At 52.5% G+C, this 26,357-nt stretch overlaps 1 protein-coding gene across 7 annotated transcripts in view; it reads right to left on the reverse strand.

The window, feature by feature from the left end:
* Positions 1–25,840, reverse strand: part of STON1 (stonin 1) — a 48,855-nt gene extending 23,015 nt beyond the window's left edge. For 2 of the 7 annotated variants that reach the window (XM_008252798.5, XM_070067928.2), the window contains exon 1: positions 25,555–25,824. The gene's annotated coding sequence lies outside the window, so the exon portion shown is untranslated. 7 annotated transcript variants of the gene reach the window in all.
* Between the last annotated feature and the right edge of the window lie 517 nt (positions 25,841–26,357).

The following is a 26,357-nucleotide window of genomic DNA, read 5'->3' on the forward strand; positions in this document are numbered from 1 at the left end:
ACGCTTCATACACCATAAAATTTACCCTTTCAAAAAAAGCATACAACTCACTGGGTTTTAGTATATGAATAGTGTTGTGCAACTGTCACCATTATCTAATTGCAGAACGTTTTCATCACCCATAAAATGAACCCTGTATCTATTATAAGTTACCCTCCCTGCCTCCACCCCAATTCTCTCCTTCTTCCAGGCCCTGGGAACCACTAACCAACTTTCTGAGTCTATGAACTTGCCTATCCTGGAACTGCATAAAAACTGGATCATACAATATACGATTGTTTTCCTGCATCTGCCGTCTTTCACCCAACAGTGTTTTCAGTGTTCATCCATGTGTTACCACTTATCAGTCCTCCATTTCTTTTTATGGCGGAGTACTATTCCATTCTGTGGGTTATACCCATACTTGTTTAGCCATTCATCAGTTGATGGATGGCATCTGGTTTGCTTTGACTTTTCATTAAGGTATAACGCCACCATGAACATCTGAATTTAAGTTTTGTATCATCGTTTCTCTTGAGTATACATACAGGGGTGGAAAGAAATGGGATTGGAACCCAAGTCCCTTCATCCCACTCCGATACAACATCAGGTGTTGAACTCGTTCTAATTACCCCAAAGGCAGTGAGCTGTTGGGGTCCCAGCACTGAGCTGGAGTTGGGTGATGAACGGCACTGCTCTGCCGCCCGCCAGCTGTGTGCACACCTCCCGGCACATTCAGAATGATATCTGGGGTCCCTTTCCAAGCCTACGACAATTCTGGGTGGTCCACAGCCAATTGAAAATGTTTTCAAGTACAGAAATTGTGTTACCACTAAGTGCAGGGGCTCAGCGCTGGGACATGGACCCAGACATGCAAAGTGACAGAAAGTAAAACCCCATGAAATCTACTGATGTGAAAACTCAAAACCTGCTGGAATCAAGCCCCTGGGAACGGGCCAGCCTGGGCCTCCAGCCTGCTGTCACGTCTCCCCTAGTGGATAATGAAGGTTCAGCCGATGCGATCATTCAGGCTTGGAAAACAGCCAACACAAAGAGAGCGAGGGCCCGGGGCTCCGCGGGCGCCAGGGAGCTCGGTGTTCTCATTTGCTGCGTCCACACATTCCTGGTGTCACAAAAGCAACACCGGGCAGCAGCCCCGCCTGGCAGGCTCTCTGGAGGGCCCTGCACTGTCATTGCCCCGGGCTGAAGTGGTCACAGCACACGTTCCCCCTGGGAGCAGAGAGCACAGCATTTCAATGAGAGCCCGCCAGGAGGCTCAGCCGCAGCAGTATCTCTTCACCCACCCCCAGCCCACCCTGTGAGAAGGAATCCCGCCAAAGTAACTCCTTATATAGACAGGGCGCGAGACCGTGAAAATATTTACTCCAGTCAGGTTCATGAAAAAGAAAGGAAAAAGAGAAGAGCAAGAGCCCACCGAATCCCGCTCTGATCCACGCCAAACATTTTTGTCTCATCCGTTTTCCTGATAGCTTCCAAACTGAGAACAGTGGCGTTGCGTTCCTCAGCGTTCACTCATTGTGAGACAGACTGAATTCCGTCAGCCAGACAAAGCACACTTTACACAAACTTGCCGACCCAAATCTGGGCAAAGGGCACGCCTCTGCACCCCACCCACCCCATGCAGGCTCTCCCATGGGAGGCACATGCAAAGGGGATGGGAGTTTAATTAGGACGGATGGGAACCTGCATTGTGCCCGGTGGAGCCCGACCCTCGTCCCTGCTCCAAAGGCAGGAGGCTGAAGCTGCCCTGGAGGGAGCGGCTGACCCCTGGCTCCCCACGCTGTTTCCCAGCATGCTCCTCTTTCTGCTCTCTTGCCGCCTTTCTTCATCAATCCTTTCACCCCGTTTCCCTCCTGCTCTTCCTCTCTTGTCCTCCCTCTATATGACCTCACCCTTCCAGTCTGGTCTCACAGCCCCCCTGGATTCCCTGAGCCAAATTCAACAACTTCATGCAGTTCCATGCAGTTCTTTCTGGTCCTCTCCTTCCCTCCTAACCCCCTCGCAGGGAAAGGGGGCCAGGGCCCACCCAGAGCCTCGGTCTGCCAGAAGCCCACTGAGGCTCCAGGAGAGAAGCGAGGGCTCAGAGCAGTCTGCACACATCTCCCGTCAGGCAATTGCTGCTTCACCCCATCTGTCCCCCAGCATCAGAATCCAAAAGCCCTCAGTTCTAATACTCCCAGAGAGCCCAGGACCCCACAACTCGCAGGCCCGCTCACTTCAAGTCCACAGCAATCCAGAGCAGACCACAGCATCCAGCCGCCTTCCCCAAGGCCAGGGCCCAGCCAGCACCAAGCTGGGCACCCCGGCCTCCGGGCACTGAGTCCCTAGCCGGCCTTGCTCAGAGGCAAGGGTTTCCCCAGCCTGACTCCCTGGCAAGCTTCGTCCTCAGCTGCGGAGAGCACCCCACGCTGCACACCCCGTGCCTTCTGCAGCTCTGTTTCCAGCCATCCGTGTTATCCTGCAACTCCTAGAAGACAACTCCAGACAGGATCCAAGGTCAGGGGCAGACACCAAGACTCTGGGTGAGGCACAGACAGGAAAGGGAAACGTATTAGAGTCGAAACGTTTAGAAATCCACCTCTGAGGTTTGGAGGTGTCTAGGGAGTTGCTTCTTGCTCATAAGACTGAGAGTCTCTCCTTTCAGCAGCCGTCAGAGCAGCAGAACACACTGGAGTCAAGAACGAACCAGAAGTAGAAGCACGGGCCTGTCCACACCAGGCATGGGAAACTGTGGCCATCAACCCGGTGCTCCAGGTGCGGCCGGCGACACTGAAGAGCCCTGCACTGCTCCTGGACGCACCCAGAGCTGACCACCCCCGTCCAGTATTTAGGGAAACCCTAGAAGTACGAACTGTCCTCACCACCCTTCTAAGCCGTGGGCCAACAGCAGGAGGGGACAAGGTCACTGCAAACCTGCAAGGGCACTGCCCTTCCAAACCTGCCCTCGGCTCTTCTCTTCCAGCTCAGAGTCACGTGGGGATCCCTGCAGGGGATGATGAAGGTTTTCATGAAATGACTAAAAAGTGCTTTAAAAGGTAAAATATCACAGATTACTTGCAAACTAGCCTTAGGAATCAGGAAGCGCCCTCAGCAAGTGGGATTTAGGATTAAACATGAGCAGGTTATCACAGGACACGTCCATATGTTCTTTGAGAGTCACAGCGAACCTTGCCAAGGAGGACCATTCATAAGGACGGTTTCCACACTGCAGAGACAATGCCTGACACAAGTATGCAGCTTGACACGTTGCTGATCAAATCATTTAAAATGGTCTTTTCCATAAAGCAAATCTCTATACTATCCTCATTTCAAAGAAGCGCTGAATTTTACAGTTATGATGAAAAGATGGCATTCCGTTCAATTAATCACACAAGCATTTATCAAATACCATGTGTAAGCTAAGGATTGTGTGTGCCTGACCTAATTCCACACAAAAGTCACAAGGTAATAACAATATCAACCTTTTGCAGAGAGGAAAATAAGGTCCAGAGAGGTTAAGCAATTTGCCCAAAGCGGCCCAGCCAGAAGAGGCAGAGCCTGCACTGTGACCAGGTCTGTCTGAACTCAAAGTCCACCCCCACCCCCCAGAGCAGAGACCCAGGGAAATTCTGTGACTGGCTGGTGGCACTGTCCTGCCATCTGTGAGCATTTCCCACCCACTTCCCTCCACCCAGGAAATGGCCGCCCGCTCCTGGGGCCAGGAACTCTCTAAATTGCAGATGCAGTTCTCACTCAAGTCTAGCTTATTCCCCCACCAAGCTCAGCCCACAGGTCTGGCCCTGGACACGAGGCTGTGGGAAGACGATTTTCCCCCAGGTTGCTCAAGAACCCAACAGCTCAGTAGCAGTCGAGTCACTTCCGAGAACGGCTTGCCGCACTCGGCCCACGCCATTTCCGGTGTCTTCTGGCCACTGACCCTTCAAAATGAGCCATTTCTCAGAACTCGTCTAACATGCCTGGGTGCCCCCTCTGCTAGAGCAGCAATCCTGGCATCCTAATTCTCCAAACTCTGCCTAACTCCCCGGCCCCACACAGCCTACTCGGGTCTCGGGGGTCCCCAGCTGCTGTTCTCTGTGTTTGTCTTCAGAAGCCACGGGAGGAAGATGTAGGTCCGAAGCTCTACCTTCTCCTCACGCTTGGAATCAGATCGGATGCACCTGGTCGGTGACGCAGCAAGCACGCCAGGTCACTTGCACTGAAGTCCCCGCTTCGGTGTGTCTATGGGAAACCTGACCTCCCCCGCTGTGCTCCCAAAAGGCCGGCTTCTCTGGGCAGCCTCTGGCATCAGCCCCAAGCCAGCTCTCGGCAAGTGGCCATGCCAGGACCACCTTCCCCTCCACAGAGGGCTGAACTCAGTGCCTCCTGCCTGTGACTTTGCAGTCCTGTAACTACACGGCACAACGTGGAGAGAGAACGTCCTCTCGTTGGCATCTGTGCGGTTGCACTGGCTGCTCCCCAAATAAGAAATTCTCAGACTGTGGCAAAGCCTCCTCTGTTTTGTGCAGTTGGAGTGCTGCAATCCAGTGGCCTTCCCTGCTGTTCTAGGAGGCAGACCCTGGACCCGAAGCCAGAGTCCTGGCCAGGCCCATGGGTAAAAACGCATCCAGGAAGAACTAGGACAGAATTTCAAAGCTTATTGCTGTAGACGTCTTCCCTCGAAAGGGCAAGCAAAGAGGAGTGGTAACAGCACAAAACCTTGAGGAAACTGAACAAGCTTCATGGCCCTCTGGGGTCAAGGAGAACAGCCTAGGGCGGCAGGCACCACACTATTAGCACATGCGGGTCTGATCTGCAGCCCACAGTGCTCGGTCACAAACACATGCGGCATTCGGCGCAGCTATGAGACAGGAAATGCCATTTGTAAAATACTGAACCACAGCAAAACCTACCCATGCCTTCAAGTAGTATTGCTGGTTCCAGCTCAACTCCTGGCCCCTCGTCTGTGGCATTTATTCTTCCCTTTTCCAGCAAGAATGTGGGTGCCAGCTATTTTTTTAAAACCTTATTTTCATAATCTTTTCATATCCTAAATTTAGAGTGTAGTAACAAAGACTGTCTTTGACCAAATGCTGGCCAAGCTCACAGCCTACTTCTTGAACAGGCCTTTCATCCTGGGCCTATGAGGACTTGCAAGAATGCTAGCATCGCTGGGAATGGCTCAAGGCCACCCGGGGATGATGATATTAGTCCCCCTTTAAAGTGTCTGCCCAAGAAAACTCAAGGCTGCCTAAGGAATTTCCTGATTGTTTCAGCCAACACCTGAAGATAAGGTTCCTGTCTCCCAGCCTCTTTGGGAGAGTAGGAACCTAACTTCTATGAAGCCCAGTATGCAAACCTAGATGGGTTTCTGCGTGAACAAAGCCCCTTCCTATTTTTGTCATTTTCCACCTCACACTGCTAAGCTCAATATCCCTCTAAAACACCCCTCACGGGGCAGGTGTTGTGGTACAGCAGGTTAAGCCTCTCGCTGCGATGCTGGCATCCCATATGGGTGCCGGTTCAAGTCTCAGCTGCTCCACTTCTAATGCAGCTCCCTGCTAATGGCCTGGGAAACCAATGGCCTGGGAAACTCATGTGGGAGATGCAGAAAAAGCTCCAGGCTCCTGGTCTCTGCCTGGCTCAGCCCTGGCCATTGTGGCCATTTGGGGAGTGAACCAGCAGATGGAAGATTCTCTCTCTCTCTCTTTCTGTCTCTCCTCCTTTCTTTGTAACTCCGTCTTTCAAATAAATAAAAAATACATCTTGGAAAAAAAAAAAACACACACACACTCCTCACCCCTGTACGAATCAAAGCTGCATTCAGTTTGCACCAAGCTCTTTCCTCTATTGCAATAGTTATGACCAATAGAAATCTGTTCCTACCACTTGAACTCATGTCCAAGTGTGTCATCTTTGGCAACAATATGAAAAGATACCAACTGGGGCTGGCATTGTAGCTCAGCAGGTAAAGCCACAGCCTGTGACGCCAACATCCCATATAGGAGCCAGTTAGAGTCCTGGCTGCTCCACTTCCAATCCAGCTCCCTGCTAATGTGCCCAGGGAAGCAGCAGAAGATGGCCTAAAAAGACCCGTGGTGAAACACATGGGAGAAACCCTGGTTGGAAAGGGCTGACAGCTTCTCCCCATGGCCATGTTTCCCTCGGCCTATGGGACACCCAGGTTCTGGGGCCTCTACGGGACAGAACCAGGCAGCTTTCCTCTACATCCCAGTGGAGGTGTGCCTCAGGACGCCCTGGGACACGCTGCTGAGGTCAAGGCCTGGAGCCAGGGGGCACGCAGCCTGCCTTTGACTCTGGCCTCCCTGGTCTTGCCATTCTCTCACCAGCCTCTCTGTCGTAACCACGAGCATTGGCTCTGGGCCTGAAGCTGCCTCCTGGACTTAGCAGGTTCAGCATGGCTCTCAGGAAAGCAGCAGCCCTGAGTTCTTTCCGTGGGACCCCCGCAGTCCTCAAAATGGGTCCTCTCCACCTTGGCTGCCCCAGACAGAGGATCCAACAGCTTCCACAGAGGACCCAGCTGAGATCAACTCTTGCCTTTGACCTTGACCTCAGTGAACAAGCGCAAGGGCTCTCTCGCCCAGAACATCCTCCAGGCAGCTCCCATCACTGCCCCTCTGACTGTCAGCACTAAAGCCTCCCACCCCCAGCCCCTGCTCTCCCAGCCAAGGTCAGGAGTGCATCACAGGGCTCAGTCCTCCCACGGGCTGGGAGCCGGCAGTGCGGTAGGACGCAGTCTGTGGGCGCTCTGCCAGGGGCCACAGGGCCACGCCCCGTTCCCTCCAACTCCACCAAGTCCCTGAGCCTGCGCACAGGCCCTTCACAGGCCTGCGGGACTCGCCTCGGTCTCCTACCACGGAGGGTCAGGAAGACAGCACCTCGGGCTCTGAAGCTTCCCCTCTGTGATCTGAACAAACTCCTGGGCTGTTCTCTCCGGGGAAAGCGAGCACCCAGCACTGCACAAGCAAGATCTGTCCAAGCTGTGAAGGAGAAAACGGCTGGAATGGGGGGCCTCCTCTGTGCCACACCCAGTGCTGGGCCCACAGCCTCAATAACCAACCACCTCCTCCGCATCCCTAGCTGGGACCTGTTGAGCTCTGGATGAGAGGAGCTCCTCCTTCACAGGCTCCTGTCTTCCTCCAAGCAGGGGGCTCAGCCCACAAGATGGCAGAGCAGGGAGGGGCAGGGAGGGGTGGCGGCACCGGCTCTCCCGCCAGCCCCCCCCCTTCCCGTCCCTTGTCTTGTTGCCTCTGAGGCACGTGGTTTAGCATCTTTCGGCCTCACTCCTCACCTGTAAACTGAAAACAAATCATAACTACTTCATAAGGACCAAAGAAGTTAAATGCTAGTAAAACGCCACACAGCGGGCACCCCCAAAACCAGAGCGCTAACATGTGCAGTGTTGGCAAATCTGCATGCGCGGCTGCAGCCAAGGCCTGCAGGGGGCGCTCAGTGACAGTCCCTGGGGTCCCAGAAAAGTCTACCAGTTCTCCAGCAAGAGAAAAATCAAGATGCAACCCCAGTGTGTGCTGGGGTGAAAAGCACTACTTAAGCAAGCGAGTCCGCATGGTCCCCGAGGACATCATAAGTAATAAGAAAGGCTGACCAAGAGTAGCACGGCCCTTCACTGTGGCTGGCAACTGAGAGGATAAAACCTAAAACCGAGCCCCAGGCTCATCACCTGCAACCCCAGACTCAACCTCACTGCAACCCAGTGCTTCCCAGGCAGGAGCAAGTTAACTCCCCAGGGGACTTCTGCAGGTGTCCAGAGACTTTTGATTGCTGCAGCTGAGGGTGCAGGGATGTTACTTGGCAAGACCTGGGCACCACATGTGATCTGGCAGGCAAAGGAAAAGGGGGAGTCTGGCCCTCGCAACAGAAGAGCCCCAGGAGCGCCAGAGGAGGAGCTGGGTTTACACACACCGTGGGTCTCAGGTGCAGCCGGGAAGCTGCACGCGAAAGACGGCCCCTTACGGGACAGTCAGGGAGCAGCGGGGTTGAGCTGGGGTTTTTCAGGGCCGGGTGAGAGCTGAGCTCAGAGGTGAATGGGCAAAGTCTTCGAGTACCCATGGCTAAAGATGGAGGCATTAGCAGGAAGATGTCATGAAGAGGAGAAAGACACAGCCAGGAAGGCCAAGGGCCTTCACTCAAAATCCCAGGGCAGGGATGAGCTGCCTCACAGGGCAAGTCAGCGGGGACTACAGTGGAGACAGCTTCAGCAGTCAGCGGGGCTGCGGCCAGGCTACCAGTCTGGAAGCAAAGACAGCAGGTGGAGGCTGGGGCCCACAGCAGAGGCCAGGCTCCTGCCCATCCATGTCACTCCACCCAGGTTTCTGCAGCGGGGGTGCTGGGGTGCTTCCTGGGGACACTGGTTTCTACACTGGCTTCCAGGAAACTCCCATATCATGGTCTGGTCCTCTCTGGCCAGCCTGCTCCTAGGAGCAGCATAAAGTGGGCCCCAGGCTTCCCACTCTCCAAAGCACTCGGCCTCCCCAGCTGTCAGTAGGAGGAGACCAGCGAGCCTGGGCCTGGGCGGGGGCCTGCAAACAAGGCGTGCTTTCAGGACTGCCCGGTGGCATTTGTGTTTTCGTGGGCTCTGCAGTGGAAAGAGCAAGGCCTCAGAGAGGGAGTGGAGTGAGAATGGGCATTATTCCACAAGGGATGGTGCCTCCCAGATGCTGACCTGAGGGAAACCCTGCAAATGATAAGGGGTAAAAGGGGCCTGGTTGGGCTCGCTCTTAAATGTGCACATCTGCTTCTCTCCCCCTTGAGGGGCCACTGTACCTCCGATGGTAAGACAAAGTCCTGCAAGTTCAAAGACCTGTAAAAGGGGTCTCTCTGCACTTGCAGCTTTCCTGCAGGGATAACCACAATCAACCACTTTGCTGTGACAACTGGTCAAGTAATTTATCCCAATTACCACGTGACTGCTTCTAATGTTTTGAGAAAGGACAAGTAGCTAACTGGCCCATAAAGGTCTCTAAGCTCTCACTCCTTCCCACACACTAAACAAGCTGCACTCAGACTGGAAGGGCCCATCTGAGAAGCCAGGGGTCACTGCCCACGAAGACAGCTGCCCATGATCTCAACCCTTGGATGCCAGGCTCCTGCTGGCCTAATGGTCTGATGCAGATTCCTGTACCACACAGCCGCTGCCTAGCATTCCATGGGTGGTTACAGGGCGTCTCCCAAGTGCCAGGTCCTGAGATCAGCAGCATACAGGGCACACAGATGAGCGCTGGGCCAGGGGTTTCAGTCCCAGCCCTGACACTTACATGTGACATGGAGCAAGTCACTTCAACGGCCTACCCCGTGGATTTTGCAGGTGTGAAAAGAAGCTAACATTAGTTACTGCTGTGGTCAGAGTACATGGGCCCTCCCAAATTCATATGCTGAAATCTGCCCTCCAATGCAACAGTATTAAGAAGTGAGACCTCAGGGCAGGCGTTTGGCCAAGCAATTAAGATGCTCGTTAAAGGGCTGGCACTGTGGCGTAGCGGGTAAAGCCGCCACCTGCCATGCTGGCATCCCATATGGGCACCGGTTCGAGTCCCGGCTGCTCCACTTCTGATCCAGCTCTCTGCTATGGCCTGGGAAAGCAGTACAAGATGGCCCAGGTCCTTGGGCCCCTGCACGCATGCGGGAGACCCAGACGAAGCGCCTGGCTCCTGGCTTCGGACTGGCACAGCTCCAGTTGTTGTGGCCATCAGGGGAGTGAACCAGCAGATGGAAGACCTCTCTCTCTCTCTCTGTTTCTCTGCCTCTCTTTCTCTCTGTGTAACTCTGACTTTCAATTATATATATATAAATAAATCTTTTGAAAGAGAGAGAGAGACAGCGCGCTTCCATCTGCTGAAATCCAAGTCTAGTTTTTCTTAGTATGCACTTTCCATGAACTTTTTAAAGATTTCTTTTTTAAAAAAGATTATTTATTTGAAAGTCAGAGTTACACAGACAGAGGAGAGGCAGAGAGAGAGAAAGGTCTTCCATCCGATGGTTCACTCCCCAATTGGCTGCAACGGCCAGAGCTGCACCAATCCAAAGCCAGGAGCCAGGAGTTTCTTCCAGGTCTCCAACATGGCTGCAGGGGCCCAAGGACTTGGGCCATCTTCCACTGCTTTCCCAAGCCATAGCAGAGAGCTGGATAGGAAGTGGAGCAGTCGGGTCCCGAACCAGCGCCCATATGGGATGCCAGTGCTTCAGGCCAGGGTGTTAACCCACTCCACCACAGCACTGCCCCCTAAAGATTTCTTATATATAACAATTTGAACAATTCCAAAATGAGGGGAAAAAAATTTTTTTAATCACTGATTAAGGTCCTATTTACAAACCAGTTATAGAAGATCAGTATTGGCTGTATCTGAGCACTGGTTCAAGTCCTGGCTATTCCGCTTTCAATCCAGCTCCCAGCTAATGCACCTGGGAAAGCGTCAGAAGACGGCCCAAGTGCTTGGACCTCTGCCACCCATGTGGGAGACCAAAATGAAGTTCCTGGCTCTTGCTTCCGGCTGACCCAGACTGGCAATTGCAGCCATTTGGGAAGTGAACCAGGGTATGGAAGATCAATCTCTCTCTCCCTCTCCAGCTCTCTTCTTCTTCCCAATCCTGATTCTAATTGAAGTAACTGCAAGACTCCTCAAGAAGACCCTCCTAGGGCCAGGGCTATCCAGGTGCCTGTGCACAAACTGCCCAGCGAGACCCACAAACTCCCTAGGGATCCAGCACAGCAGAGAAAAGGGCTCACCCAGCCTCCGCGGTGCCGGCTGCTCGCCACGGGGCAGCTCCCACGGCTCCTCTCTCTTCCCACGCTCCTCTCTCCACCAGAGTTCATTTTCCTGCTCAGAGAACACAGAGGTCCTTCCGGGTGAGGTCTCCACAGCTGTCTGCTAACGCGCCTGGGAAGGCAGCAGAAGATGGCCCAAGCACTTGGGTCCCTGCCATCCACGTGGGAGACCCAGATGGAGGTCTGGGCTCCTGGCTTCAGCCTGGCCCAGTCCCAGCCACTGTCGCCATTTGGGAAGGAACCAACGAATACAAGATCTCTCTCTGCCTCTCCCTCTCTCTCTGTAACTCTGCCTTTCACATAAACAAAGCTCAAAAATAAAAATACTCTACTGTTTGGATATACTACCATTTTGCTTGTCCATTCATCTCTCTCTGTGTCTTTCATTTATTTATTTTTTTTTAAGATTTATTTATTTACTTGAAATGCAGAGTTACAGAGTGAGGGATGGAGAGAGAGAGAGAAAGAGAGAGAGAGAGAGAGAGAGAGAGAGAGAGAGAGAGAACGCGCGCTTCCATCTGCTGGTTCACTCCCCAAATGGCTGCAACCCTACCATGTGGGTACAGGGGCCCAAGCACTTGGGCCATCTTCTACTTCTTTCCCAGGTGCATTAGTAGGGCGCTAGATCAGAAGTGCAATGGCCAGGACTTGAACAGGTGCCCATATGGGAGACCAGCACTGAAAGCAGTGGCCTAACCCACTGTGCCACAGTGTCAGCCATGCCCATTCATCTCTTGATGAAGAACTTGAAGTGGTTATTCTCTAGTAATGGAGAATGGGGACAGAGGTCAATGTATTTATGTGACAGCAGAGCAAGGCCCCCAGGCAGAGGCCATGGCCTAGAGTCTGGCAGAAACACAGAGCACAGGGCGCTCAACCTCCAGGGAGGTAAAGTTGGTGCCTGGCCAGGAATCCAGACTGGAGCTCCAGACAGCACTTGTCACATCAGGCTGGCTGTCTCCTAGTGTCTTCACTCTAGGCAGGACGCAACCCCGTAACAGAGAGTGGCTGGGTCTGATTCACGCCTGGTTACCAGCTGTGATGTAGGCTGCAGGCTGGGAGTCCCATCAGCATTTGGTAAAGGTAGCTGAGACTCTTGCCAGGTTCTGACTCATTCCAGAGTTTTTCACATGTTTCCCACAGGGCCAGAACAGTGCCAAGAAAAGTACGGGGAGCGAGGGCTTCTAGCTGGACAGGAAAGGCGGAGAAAGCAACAGCAGGACTCTGAGCTAGACAGCTAGGATCGCCACCCAAGCACCTGCCGAGACCCAGGCAGACAGGCGCCTGGGAGCAGAGACTTCGCCTTCTGGAGGGCTGGAGGCCTGGCTGGGAAGGTGTGCAGGGCAGCAGGCCAGGCCAACAGGATGAGGTCTCACAGGGATCAGCCTTGCTCAGTTTGTTAGCAACCAATTCCCAGGGCACAGGGGCAGCAGAGCCTCATGTACCCATGACAGGGAGGGACAGGGTTCCGAGAGGTTTGGCCTTGGTCCTGGTACAGGCCAAAGGTAGAGAAGGGACTTGAATGGTGAGCTGACCGCACACCTGAGCTCTGAGAGCTTGGGAACAGCCTCTCTTCACTGCAGGGGAGCCCAGGTAGCTGACTTCCCTGCATCCCAGCCCTCCCACTCATAACCGCTTCACCCAGAAACCCCTGTCTACAGCATAACCCAGTCTGCCTGCTGCACTGTCCCACGTGGCCACAACCAAGACGTCTGTACAAAGTTCGTGGAAAATGCATGTTTTGGAAATAAAAAAAAATGCATAAATTTAAATTTGGGGTGGGGGGCAAAATGAATTGATCTGTTAGTTCCATCTTCCATGAACTTTTGGAAGTGCCCCGTAACCAGGGTGCTGGACTGGTCAGCGTGCACCAGGGCACCGATGCCAGGTCTAAGAAGATTTGTCCCTGCTTCTTAGACCAAGCATACGGATGCCCACTTGGAAGTTTAGCAAAAGGAACTCAAGGTGAATGTCAACTCCGCATGGACCTTTTCCAGCCTCTAAAGACCAAGTGAAACCTGGAGCAAGAATTCTGAAGGAGTTTCTATGCCTCTTCTAGGCATACACTTGACGTCTAGGTCCTGCTTAGTATGTGGAAAGCAGCTACGAGCACCTGAGAAAGTACTCAGAAAAGATGGCTTTGTACTTGACTCAACTTCTAACTATGAGACTTTGAGCAAACCAGTTCTCCTCTTTGAGCCTCAGTTTCCTAATCTATAGAGTGGAGAATAATAGTAGGTATCCCCATGGTTTATGTGCATATATATATATATGCACATAAGAATACATACATGGAGGCTGGCACTGTGGTGTAGCGGGTAAAGCCACTGCCTGCAGTACCGGCATCCCGTATGGGTGGCAGTTCAAGTCCCAGCTACTCCACTTCCAATCCAGCTCTCTGCTTTGGCCTGGGAAAGCAGCAGAAGATGGCCCAAGTCCTTGGTCCCCTGCACCCACATAGGAGATCCAGAAGAAGTTTTAAGGATTATAACAAGACTCCCATGTGGTGACAGCAGGTCTCTCTCCACTGTGGAATCCCCAGCTAGAGTATCTGCTGGGTCCAAGGCTGTCTCCCTTAGGGCTTCACGAACACTCCACAGGCCTGCACTCTTCCTTCCTCTGGACATTTATTTTTTCCCAATCTACTCAGCTGGAGTGGGACTGATCCCAAGGATTGGAGCCTGCTCACCAACCCTGTCCCACGTGGGACCTACTGCCGACACCAGAACCTAGGTCTGCCCCCAGGGTCTCTACCACCTTCGACATCAAGCAGGGAAACACACACACACACACACACACACACACACACCCCTTACTTTCCTGAAGCAAGGTCACACAGGAGGTGAGAACCAGGAGCCAACCTCTCCAGCCTGGACTCCCTCCTTGACCCTCAGCTGTGCAGGGAGAGTCCTACAGCTCTCCTACCGCAGGCCTCGGCAGGCATCGTCTAAGGCACGGCCTTGGAAGTTTCTGTGAAAACTATGAACCCGTGAGTTCTGTTGCTCTTGTTTCTCTTGTGGGCTCAGACTGTGAGTCTCTGGCGGCCTGGGATTGTTTCCTGGGGGAAATTCTTCTGGCGTGATGACCACACACAAAGGAAACTTGATGTGCTCTGTGACTCCAGCACCATTAGCAAAGGCAGTGTGACCTCCAGGACAGAGGCTGGCAGGGCAGCCCCGGAACCCGGATTCCGGCCTCATTGGCTCTGCCAGTGAATTAAGTGCCGCTTAACCTCTCTGGACGTTTTCTTCACAAGCACAACGGAGCTTACACATTCCGATTCAGCAGGATGCCAGGAGGGCAAAGAATTTGCAAAGAAAATCATTGCACAAGTGAAAATACTGCAGTTTTTAGCAAGCAGGGAGAGTGGAAAAAGAACAGATTTTAAGAAGACAAATAAAGGGGGGAAGAAGGGAGAGAAAGCAAACATTTGGGGTGGGAGAAAAGGATGGAGTGCCAGGGGAGCTTCCAGCTCAGAAAGTCTCCCACGCATGAGAGTCCGGTTAGCATCACCCCAGAGGCCGCAGCAGGGCCAGACGGAAGGGAAGGGAAGAAGTGAAGTCTCCCATCATCCGAGGGGGTCCGCGCTGGTGAGAAGCAATAGCGGCTCACGGCTGTGTGCTCTCACAGCTCAGCATGGATCAAGAGAGGAAGGAACAGGCCCACTCCCATTCAAGCCGCGGACATCCCCCAAAGAGGCCCAGTTCAGGGAACACAGCTTTCATGGGGACAAAGACTATAGCTCCCAAAGGCAGGTTCCCAGGCCAGCAGGGTAAGCTGTGTGATCACAGCCACGAGACGGCAAAGTATTGACCAAAGCAAGATTTGGTGGGGCTGGTGCTGTGGCACAGCAGGTAAAGCCACTGCCTGCAATGCCGGCATCCCATATGGGCACCGGTTCTAGTCCCGGTTGCTCCTCTTCAGATCTAGCTCTCTGCTATGGCCTGGGAAAGTAGCAGAAGATGACCAAGTCCTTGGACTCCTGAACCCATGTGGAAGACCCAGAAGAAGCTCCTGGCTCCTGGTTCCAGATCAGCCCAGCTTCAAACATTGTGGTCATTTGGGGAGTGAACCAGTGGATGGAATATCTCTATCTCTGTCTCTTCCTCTGTAACTCTACCTCTCAAATAAATAAATACATCTTTAAAAAAAAAAAGAAGAAGAAGAAGAAGAAGGTGTCCTAGCTTCAGACTGGCCCAGCTCTAGCTACTGTAGCCATCTGGGGAGAGAACTAGTGGATGGAAGATACTCTCTCTCCCTCACTCTAACTCTGCCTTTCAAATTAAATAAATATTTAACACACACACACACACACACACACAGAGAGAGAGAGAGAGAGAGATTTCATGAGGACGTGAGAAGCAAGGATGTGTTTCTCTTAGAAACAGTATTATCCGACCTGCACAATCTAGGAATTTTTAACACAGCATCCCTGATGAGGGATTACCCAGCTGCCATGTAAACTCCTGCAGCAATGGAGGCCTCATTACTTCCTGAGTTCATCTCACTATCATCCGGACAGCATTAAACGCCTCTCTCCTAACCCCACATTAGCTTCCTGGGGCTCTCATCGAGGCTCTGGGGGACTCCAGGTAACACTGCTCCCCAAGCATCCTTCAGATAACCTGACCGGCACTGGGGCTTCCCACACTTGCCTGGGCCAGGCTCCCTTCCTGATGACCTTGGGCCAGCTTGAGCCCCAGGCTGCTAGGATGCTGACCGCTGCATCTGCCTGCCTCGGGGTGTCTCATCCCCTTGCCTCTGAGTTTGCTTTGTAAGCAGGTGTTGGTTCCTGCCCACAGTTGAGACTCTTGGTCTAGGCACGGCTGCCCTACCTGGTGCTAAGAGCTCCCCATGAGCCTTTCCGTGACAAGGCCAAACAAGCAGAAGTGCCCAGTGCATGGCACTTAATGGAAAGCAGCTGGTTGTCTGTCTCAGGCCAAGGCTGCACAAGGCTGGAATGCTCGGCGGGCCTTGCTGTTTCTCCTTATTCTCTTCCCTAGCATTTCACTGGACGGGTGAGCAAAGGAAGTCCAGGGAGGCAAAATGCTAGCAGGAAACAGCTAAGAGAGCCTGACCTCTCTGACTCCTCACTTCTACATTCTTTCCACTGCAGTCAAGGGCAAACAAGGCCAGCTCCAGCCTCTCTTCTGAGTACATTTTGGGGCACGTCACCACAGTGTGCGTACCTGTATACTCATTTTCAGACGCAGCATTCACAAGGCACCTACTATGTGCTTTCTGAATATTCCCAGTCTGGTATGAAACTCTGCAGAGGGACCTAAGCCTCGGGGAGTGTGACCCCGCAGTGTGCACGTGTGTGACTTATTTCATGCCTGTATGCACTCATTCAACAATGGTAACTGAGCACTCTGAAAACTATGCTTCCCACTGCCGCAGGTGAAGAGCCACAGTGCACTCCACCAGCGCACTCTGTCCCAGTGGGGCGATCCTCAAATGCTATGTTGAGGTGGGAAAGCTGAAGGCAGAGCTTTGGGGGCTTCAAAGCCAGATGCCCTAAGGGTGCTGGGGCAGCTGGTCCCGGGGGGTTGAAAAGGGCTCCGGGAAGAGGAGGCTTCCGAGCTGAATCTCGGAGGCTGGTATAAATGATCAGGCAGAACAAGGCGCAGAGAGACGAGTGTGTGTGCCGAGCCAGGCAGGCAGCACTGAGCCTGACCTGCAGGTGGACAGGCACCGCAGGAGCCAGGAGCTACTGTTGCAGTTGGTATAGGCGAGGCACCAGGTGAGGTCCTAGAAGCCATTCTGCATCCTGCTGGGGAGTTTGGTTTTATCCCAAAGGAAATGAGAAGTAATGAAAATTATAATAGAGAAAACAAACAGGAGCAAATCAGAATTTTAGAAAGTAAACTGTGATAGAGCAAAGGACAAACTGGAGGTTGGTAAGACCAAAGGCAGGCAAAGCAGATAGGAAGTTACACTCAGGATTCGGATAAGCAACCAGGGCTGAATCTGATGGCACTGCTCATGCGCACTTTAAAAAAAAAATGATTTATTTGAGAGGCAGAGAGAGAAAGCTCCCACCCTTGGTTCACTCCCCAGATGCCTGCAACAGCCTGGGTTGGAGGCTGAAGCCAGGAGCTGGAAACTCCATTTATGTCTCCCATGTGCATGGGAGGAACCCAATTACCTGAGCCACCTCTGCTGCTTCTCGGGGTGTGCATTAACAGGAAGCCAGAGTCAGGAGCTGGAGCCAGGATCAAACCAGGCACTCAGATGTAGAACGTGTGCATCTTAATCACCAGGCCAAATCCCACCCCTACGGTTATTTTTAAGGTGTAAAATAGGGGAGAGGAAATTGTCTTGTGCATACATCTCTCCGGGCACAGGGCAACTTCCCCAAAGCTGTGCAGTACTGAGCCACCACCCTCATCATTCTGCACGGGGACCTGGTGGCCCCGAGGTCACAACCACTGTGAGATGCAGGAGTCGCAAACAGAGCCGCTGCTCAGGAAGTGGTGACTGAGTGCACAAGGAAAGAGGCCTGGGGCGAAGTCCTCCAGCAAGTAAGGTCATAGCCCAGGAAGCCACGCCCAAGGGAGGCAAACCAAGTGCCAGGGGATGAGACGCCCGGGAACGCAGGCTAGGAAACCAGGAGAACAGCCGCCAGCACCTGTCTCCGGTGGGGAGATGCCGCATGCTCCACACGCAGAGGCCACTTGGAGGAGTCGATCCAGTGCCCTGCTGTGAATTGGACAGGCAGCCCCTCTGGTCACGCAGGCACAAGCAGACCACACGTGGTGAGGGTTTGCAGCAGGGCTGGCCCACGTGGAAGCACATGTGTGAGCCGTTAAGCGGGAACATCTGGCGGGAGCCGGAGCGGGACCACGTGGGCGAGAAGTAGGCAGATCTCGACAAGCAGTGGGCTGTCTAAAGCAGGCAAAACCCCATCGGGTGTGCAATGGAGCCATGCTCTGGGAGTTGATAGTCAAAGTTGACCCATAAAGAGGATGATGTCAAAACCCAAAATAATCATTTCTTTTCTTACTGGGGGAAAATGCTGGTCAAGCCAAGCCTAAGCCTTCTTGCAATTGGAGGATTCTGACTTTACCACCTAGTTTGGTTCCCAGCAAAGCTGCTTCACTTTTTTTTTTTTTTTTTTTTTACAGGATAATTTTTCTGAAAATGCAGAGCACCTGACCAGTGTGCGCGTGAGCATGACCCCAGCGGGGCACCTTCCACTGACACCATCACTTACAGAGCTGCTGGATTTTTCACAAAATTTACGGGACTTGGCTTCCAGCCACAAACAAGCAACAGGCCTGGAGCCGCACTGAGGGAGGTTCTCAGGTGCAAAGATTCGAGATGAAAACATTTCTCCGTGTTTGTGGTAACATTCAACTGAAGCCAACAAAAGCAAGGTGTGTAGCGTTGATTACTATCTCCCAGGCCCTCCAAACCAGTCCCAAATAGGAGCCACCATGATCTAGGAAAAAAATAGTCCAAGGAATGAACGCAGCCCGATGCAGCAGCCCCGCCTCTGAATTTTTGGGCCAGGCTGCTTTACATTAAACTCTCCCCGCTGCTTCCGTGAGACTCGTGGCTTCGCTCTGTAATGGAAAAGCTATTTTCGTGCCCTGAGCCACAGAGATTTATATGGAGGCACATATGCAAGTCCAATCAGGTTTCGGTTTCAGCACGCTCTTTCCCTCTACTTAAGAACAGTCACAGCTATCATCATTACTATTGTTTCTAAGACACTTGCAAAAAGTGACGCACTCTGAGCCAAATGCAGATTCCATAGGACTCAGGTAAATGATTCTTGTAAAACAGGCAGATTTTATGTCTTAGAAAATTCTAACGTGATACCTGCAGTTCTTTCATCTCCTGCGGCCACCTCCTCTTTGTGGATGTCCTGCCCCAACCTACTCATTATCCAGAGTCTTCAGAAGGAGCTCGAATAGTTGCAGCTTGGGGTCTCTGCATTTCGAACATTATCTCTAATAATTAAATGAAGGGCACTGTCTCCCTTAAAGGACCAGAGCACCAACAAATAAAGCAGAGAAAGATTTCTAGTTAAGACGTTATTTATTCCTTACATAACAACATCGTTATTCTATAGAAAGATCCAGCAATAGACTGAGAAGGCCACAAAATGGCAACACACAAATGTTACGGAAACTCAAGCAGGAAAAATCTAAAATGTTACCAAGAAAACCTAAGATATTAGGAGGTATACCTGGGGCCGGTGCCATGGCTTACTTGGCTAATCCTCCACCTGCGGCGCCGGCATCCCATATTGGCTCCGGATTCTGTCCCAGTTGCCCCTCTTCCAGTCCAGCTCTCTGCTGTGGCCCAGGAAGGCAGTGGAGGATGACCCAAGTGCTTGGGCCCTGCACCCGCGTGGGAGACCAGAAGGAAGCTCCTGGCTCCTGGCTTCAGATTGGCGTAGCTCCAGCCATAGCGGTCATTTGGGGGGTGAGCCAACAGAATGAAGACCTTTCTCTCTGTCTCTCTCTCTAACTGTATCTGTCAAATAAATAAAAATTAAAAAAAGGAGGTATACCCATTTCCTCTTCCAGGAAGTCTCCCTGATTAGACCTTCTGAAACACAATCCCTAATTGAAAATCTGAGCAGTGGAGGGGAGATGTTTTGAAAAGACCAACATTTGTAAGCAATGACGCATGCCCAGCATGCATTTCCTATTCTGTCTTTATTTTTTTTTTAATTTTTTTTTGACAGGCAGAGTTAGACAGACAGAGAGAGACTGAGAGAAAGGTCTTCCTTTTCTGTTGGTTCACCCCACAATGGCCACTACAGCCAGCGTGCTGCGCCAATCCAAAGCCAGGAGACAGGAGCCAGGTGCTTCTCCTGGTCTCCCATGGGGTGCAGGGCCCAAGCACTTGGGCCATCCTCCACTGCCTTCCCAGGCCACAGCAGAGAGCTGGACAGGAAGAGGGGCAACTGGGACAGAATCCAGCGTCCCAACTGGGACTAGAACCCAGGGTGCTGGCACCACAGGCGGAGGATTAGCCTAGTGAGCTGAGGCACCGGCCAATTTCCTATTATTTTACTAATTTTTTTTTTTTTTTTTTTTTGCAACAAAGAGAGAGGAATGTCCCATTCATTAGTTCACTCGCCAAATACCCACAACAGCTAGAGCCAAGCCAGGCTGAAGCCAAGGCAGGGGCAGGGGGCTAGGAACTCAACTTGGGTCTCCCATGTGGGTGGCAGGGACCCAGGTACTCGAGCCACCACCTGCTGCCTCCCAGGGCACACGCTGGCAGGCAGCTGGCATCATTTGATCCAGGACTCAAACCCAGGACCAGGTGTTCAACACAGGACCCAGGTGGCCCAGGCAGCGTGTTAACCACCACGCCAAATGCCCGCCCCCACCTCGCTCAATCTTCACAGCAGCCTTTGAGGGAGATTTCCGTTCCTACCGGTTTATAGAGAAGGAAACTCAGCCTCAGCAGTGGTGCACAACTTGCCCCAGGCCATGCATGCATCCATGACCGGACTCCAAAGCCCATTTCTCTTCCGTTATTACTCAGGGCTGAAGTTAGGGCCAGAGGGCAAGGCCAAGGACTGTCACTGGTTCAGTTTCCTTAAAAGAACAGAGTTCACTGGGAGAGATGAGGAAGATCTCTTTCTATAGATTTCTTTATTCCAAGCAGGCTCTGCTGTTCTTCACAGTTTCTATCCCAGGGATGGTGTTGGCCACAAGAATCCACTGTTCAAGGAAAACCCCTCTGCACTGTTGGAGACCCAAGCAAACATGCTGCCCAGCAGAGACAGCATCATCTGCACACACCCGGGGGAACAGGAAGCTTGCCACAGGGCGTGTCTGCACAGAGACGCTGGGATGTTCACACCACTCCCAGATGAGATGATGTGACGGTGCTTTCTGCAGCCTTCCCATGGAGATTTCAATCTACCCCAGAGAACCTGAAGGGCAGTACTAAAGACTGGAAATCTGGGAAATTCAGATCCCTTCCAGACCGAGAAAATGTGGCCAGAAAGAGAACACAACACCACAGCAAGGCTGCAGGGCCTGTGAGGTGGTGTTGGTGCACACTGGTACCCAGGTCTCTTCGCTCCTGATTCCCGCAGTAGCAGCATGTCTCAGGTCCAAGCTGAATATGTGCATGTTCACCTACTCATGGACCTTGAAAGTCTCTGTAGTGGATCCTGAACTTCACAAGATTGCAGAAAGCAACCTCGCGTCATCACGTCACTGAGTGCGGTGTTAGGAAGAAACAGAAAACCCGCATTCATCAATAATCAATCATGACATTAAATCATCCATCAGTTCAGGTGATTTCACAATGAATTTTATCACGCTTTTTAAAATGACTTATTTACTTGTAAGACGGAGTGACAGAAAGAGGGAAAAGACAGCCGCCACCAACCCCTGCCACACACACACACAGATCTCAAGATCTTCCACCACTGGTTCAGTCCCCAAATGGCCACAACAGCGGGGGGGTAGGGGGGTGGGGGGGCATGCTCAAGCCAGGAACCAAGAACTCCATCTTGGTCTCCCAAACTGGGGGCAGGGGCTCAAGGACTTGGGCCATCCTCCACTGCCTTCCTGGGCACATTAGCAGAAAGCTGGATTGAAAGTGAAGAAGCAGGGCCGGTGCTGTGGTGCAGTATGTTAATCCTCTGCCTGCAAGGCGCCCGCATCCCATATGGGCGCTGGTTCTAGTCCCAGCTATTTCTCTTCCGATCCAGCTCTCTGCTATGGCCTGGGAAAGCAGTAGAAGATGGCCCAAATCCATAGGCCCTTGCAACCACGTGGGAGACCAGAAGAAGCTCCTGGCTCCTGGCTTCAGATCAGCCCAGCTCCAGCTGTTGCAGCCATTTGGCGAGTGAACCAGCAGATGGAAGACATCTCTGTCTCTCCCTCCCTTTGTCATGACTCTGCCTCTCAAATGAATAAATAAATCTTAAAAAAATTAATAATAGAGGAAAATTCCTTAATTTATAATCAATAATTATAAATTATTACTAAAATCTCTAAACAGCATCTACTGAAACTGTAAGCAGAGTGCAGACTTAGCAGAGGAACTTTAAGAGCACTTACTAAAGGCAGTAAGAAGCCCAGGGCGCCCTCCATCACTATAACCATCAAACATTGTGGAGGGCCGACCCATTGCAACAAGAAAAAGATGTAGGAGTCACAGGAGTGGACAATTTCTGATGAAGGATTGTAATTTTGTGATTGTCTACACAGAAAATTCAAGAATATCTACATGCAGACTATTAGAACTAATAAGAAAAGCCAGCTAGGATCCTGGGGTAAAATTCAAATATCAGGCATGGTCCTATAAATAAAATAAGAAAAAGGATATCAGTTAAATTAGCAACAATATCTATAGGAATTAAATTCAGCAACAGTATATAAGATATTCATAGGGGAAATAACCAGTTATCACTCCTCTGAATAAAAACAGGGTGAGAAGACCCAATATCACAATCTCAATAAACAGGACTTTGTATGTGTGTGTGTGTGTGTGTGTATGTGTACAATTAGACAAAATAACAATAATATGAACTAGTAAACTCCAGGAAGGCCAAGAAATTCCCAAAAGATATAAAAGTAATCATAATGGCTAGCAAATCCAAGTTTCCCCAGGAGAGGGCAGGGTAAGATGACCTCGGGGGCTGGCGGCCCGTGAGAGCACACAGCAGTACAGGATGCTGCACTGGCCCCAAGAGCACGCAGACGGATGTTTCCACCTCCACTGACCAGTCAATCCTACAGATGCACAGAATCACCTACACAGCCAGGCTCCCAGAAACAGTTTATTATTCAGTGCTTTCACAATGAGCTTCTCTTCTTGTCTTTTCACTCCACAGTAGCCCCTTGACCTGCCCTGACAGTCCACGTATCATGCAGGTGAGTGGGAAGCTGGACACGAGTTTTCCCCAGGTCTTCCCACCTGTCACGCTCACCTGACAGCATGAAGAACAAAGACAGCCCACGCTAGCACAGCTCTGAAGATAATCTGCTGATCCACTTTTAAAACCTTGCCCGTACTGGGATTGCTCCCAAACCATGGGGTTCTTAGATCTACAGGCTGTCTGCAAATCCTGGATACTTCTCACCAGGAGAAGGTTAGCAGCCTCTGACCAACTCTCAAGGACTCCCAAACAGAAGTGCCAGTGGGAGACGAGAAGACAGCAGGCACGGCATTTGACAAGTAATGAAAATACCAGTTCTTACCAAAGCATGAAATACTTCCCATCCCCTTTTCTATAGACTTATAACAGCAATCTGCACACAGTGGACAGTGGCGGTGGAGATGTACAGACGGCACCTACACCCACCTGAATTCAAGACCTGATTCCAGTACTCAGGAGCTACGCAACCTTGGGCTTGCTGCCCCTTTGATCCTAGTTTTTGAATCTCCATAATGAAAATAATAACAGTTCTTACCTCAAAGAGGTTTTTCAATAAAACACCACCCATAAGTGCTTACGTCTTAATAAATGTTGGATATTATTACTGTAAAAAAGTTGAACAGGCAAGCACAAAGAACATTTTTAAAAAATGGTACAATTGTACCATCCATTTCGATGCACATAATTCAGATATTTTAATGTATTTTCCAGGAGTGAAATGATGCTATTTTATAACCTGCTTTTTAAATTCAACTCCATACCCTGTGTCCTATGTAATTCCACATTCTTGTACAATATGATATTTTAAGGGCCACAGAAGTTATTTTACTTCTTAATGACTCCCACCCTCCTTCCCCCAGCAGGTCCCACACTTCACTTGTTTCTGCCCCATCCAGGTGACAACTGGGGACGCAGGCTCCATCTCCCATCAGCACCACTCGCTCCTGAGGTCAGGGACCCTCTGTGGCCCTCACTATGGGGGTGGGGAGGTGACCATGGGGCTCCCAGCGCACCTCTGTGACTGAAGCAAACCACTCAGTTCAAGGGCTGGTGGTGCAAAGGCCAGCCCAGGCAAAAAGGCGTCTCTGTCCCAACAGTGTAAGGCTGGACTATTTAAAAACTCCCAGGAAGGGGAAGAGACTGAAGATTTTGATCTGAATACATTGTTTTTCTAAGCAGCAGGGCCAAACAAACTTGAGCAGCGGAAGGCACAACACTTCCTTATCACTGATGTTCTGAGACCACCTTAAACCTTCGGGGGGGGGGGGGGCGGATGGGGTGGGAACTTAATCCGTGGACAGAAGAGAATCACATCCTTTTCAAAATAAACTCCTTTCTTTGCACTGAAATTACTTTTCTCATGACTATTTCAAATGGTCCCGAATACCTTATTTGAAGAGACTGTTTCAGAATCTGATCTAATACATCTGTTACAACCCGTTCTTGAGACGCCTGTTCTTAAAAACGACAGCTCAACACCAGGCAACTCTGTGGGCACAGCTCACTCCTCCGGGAAGGGTTTTCTTCCACGATCAGGAAGCAATCCTGCCTAAGGCTGCTCCCGTCTGAGCAAGCCGAGGTTTGCAAAATCAGCCCAGATGGATCCCGAAACAGAACCCTCCAGACTCCACACTTGATCCGTCCCGACCCATCCAAGAGTGAACAGGCTGCTCTGAGCAGCCTCAGAACCAAGCCTGTCATGGAAACACTGATTCCACCCTAACCAGAGCCCACACAAAAACCACACAAGTGAACCAAACAGCTCCTCCACCCAATCAGAGTCCAGCTGCAGCCGCAGCCCCAGGGTTAAAATAAGCCAGGCTGTTTTGTCTTCGTGGTCCCTCTTCCATTGCCTTGTTTGCACAACTCCTGCTTATGAGAGACAAAGTGGGAGTGGGGGAGTGGGGGAGTGGGGAGGGAGGTGGAGGGTTGGAGAGGGGAGGCGAGAGGAGGGGTGTGAGCAGGCAGGGAATGCCAACAAGGGCTGTGGCACAAGTCAGGCAAATTGGAACTTGTAGCCTGGAGCAGGCTGAGCTGGCCTGTTTAGGGTAGTTGGAAAACACGCTACAGTGAGCTGCCGCGGCGGCTTCAGCGTGGCCTGAGTCCAGTCTTTCCAAAGATCAGGTTCTGCACAGCATTTTTAGTAAGCATGCCTTCTCTATCATTCTGTTTCCTCTTTCTTTCTTTCAGAATTACAAAGGCTAACTACATGATGTGTCAATACTACTACAAGCACAGTTGGAGAGGTTTAAAAAAAAATAAATCCAAACCAACAAAAAAGCAATCAAACAGAAGTATGTTTCCACTTGTCCCTGCACCCACAGGGTTTAGCCTGTGGACTGGACACCATATGCCAGGGAACAGAATTCCTGCAGAAAAGACCTGGGTGCGTGTGGCAGCTGTGGCCCCTCGGGGAAGCGAGGGCGCCAGGCAGCAGCTAAGAGCTGGGGTCTGAGCCTGGGGGACACCCACCTCTCAGGGAAGTGGGGGCACGCGGCAGAGCGAACAACGCGAGCCAGGACAAAAACCAGGGTGCCGGGGATGGGCGACCCAGGGCCCTCCAGGGGAGGACTAAGGACTGAGTGTGGCAGCCGAGAGCCGGGACCGCGCACGGGTCTGGACGAGCACCCCCCTCCCCCACCCCCTCACCCCCAGCCACCGACCCGCGCCTAGATTCTTCTCTCTTGTTTTTCCTCCACTCTCGAGTCGGACCCAGGCCACAGCAGCGGCCCCAGGGCCCAGGCGAGGAGCAGCAAGCCTCGTCAGGGCGCACCCCCTCGAGGCCCCGGGGCGCGTCCAGGGCGGTTCGCGGGGAGATGGGGCGCAGCACACGGTGCCCAGAGTCCCGGGACCCGCGCCCCCACCCGCAAACTTTCCCGGCGGATAGTTGGGGGGGGGCACCCACCCTGGGGAGAGGTATCCCAAGCGTCCCCGCCTCTGCCCCGCGGGCTGGTCACTCACGGGCGAGCGCTGCGGGCTCCGGCTGCGGCCGCCGCCGTCCACTGCGGGAGGACCGGCAGGGGGAGGGCCGGGGCCGCGCGGCGCGGGGCGGGGAGGGGGCGGCGGCGGCTCCGACTCCTCCCGCCGCGGCCCCGGCCCTCCCTTCTCCGCTCGCTCCCTCTCCCGCGGGGGCCCCCGTGTTTCTCCACGTTCCGGCTCCAGACCCCGCGACGGGGAGAGGCTGCCCTCCTCCAGGGCGTGTGTGTTTATGGGAATGAGTGAAGGGGACGGCGGAGTTATTCTTTCAGAAGTTTTATTACTGATTTAAGAAGCGGAGCGGGGGAGGGCGCGCTCCAAACGCCCGCAGCTGGGCCTTAGGAGGCAGCTGGGCTCCAGCCGGCTATCCCACGTGGGTGGCAGGGACCTAAGCACTTGAGCCTCATCTGCTGTCTCCCAGTGAGCAGGAAGGTAGAATCAGGGGCCAGAGCCGGGGCTGGAACTCAGGTACCCGGAGATGAGATGCGAGGTTCTCAACCGCACCCTTAAAGAGGTATTTTTAAGTCCCGTTGAGTGCCTCCATCTTTCCCTGCAGGTGAGAGTAGGCCTGTACCCGGGCTAAGAGGAAAGGTGACACTGAACCTTCCCTTCCCCGGGACTCCGTGCTCCGCGGGAGGCCGCACGGATCCCTCAGTGAAGGGCCACGCGGCGTGGATGGGCCAGCGGTCACCCGCAGCCAGTCGCAGGGGGCTCCCCTGCCCCTCTCCCTGT

This window comes from Oryctolagus cuniculus, chromosome 2 (genome assembly GCF_051225735.1).
Source record: "Oryctolagus cuniculus isolate XC-2025 breed Fujian yellow rabbit chromosome 2, ASM5122573v1, whole genome shotgun sequence".
Lineage (NCBI taxonomy): Eukaryota > Metazoa > Chordata > Mammalia > Lagomorpha > Leporidae > Oryctolagus > Oryctolagus cuniculus.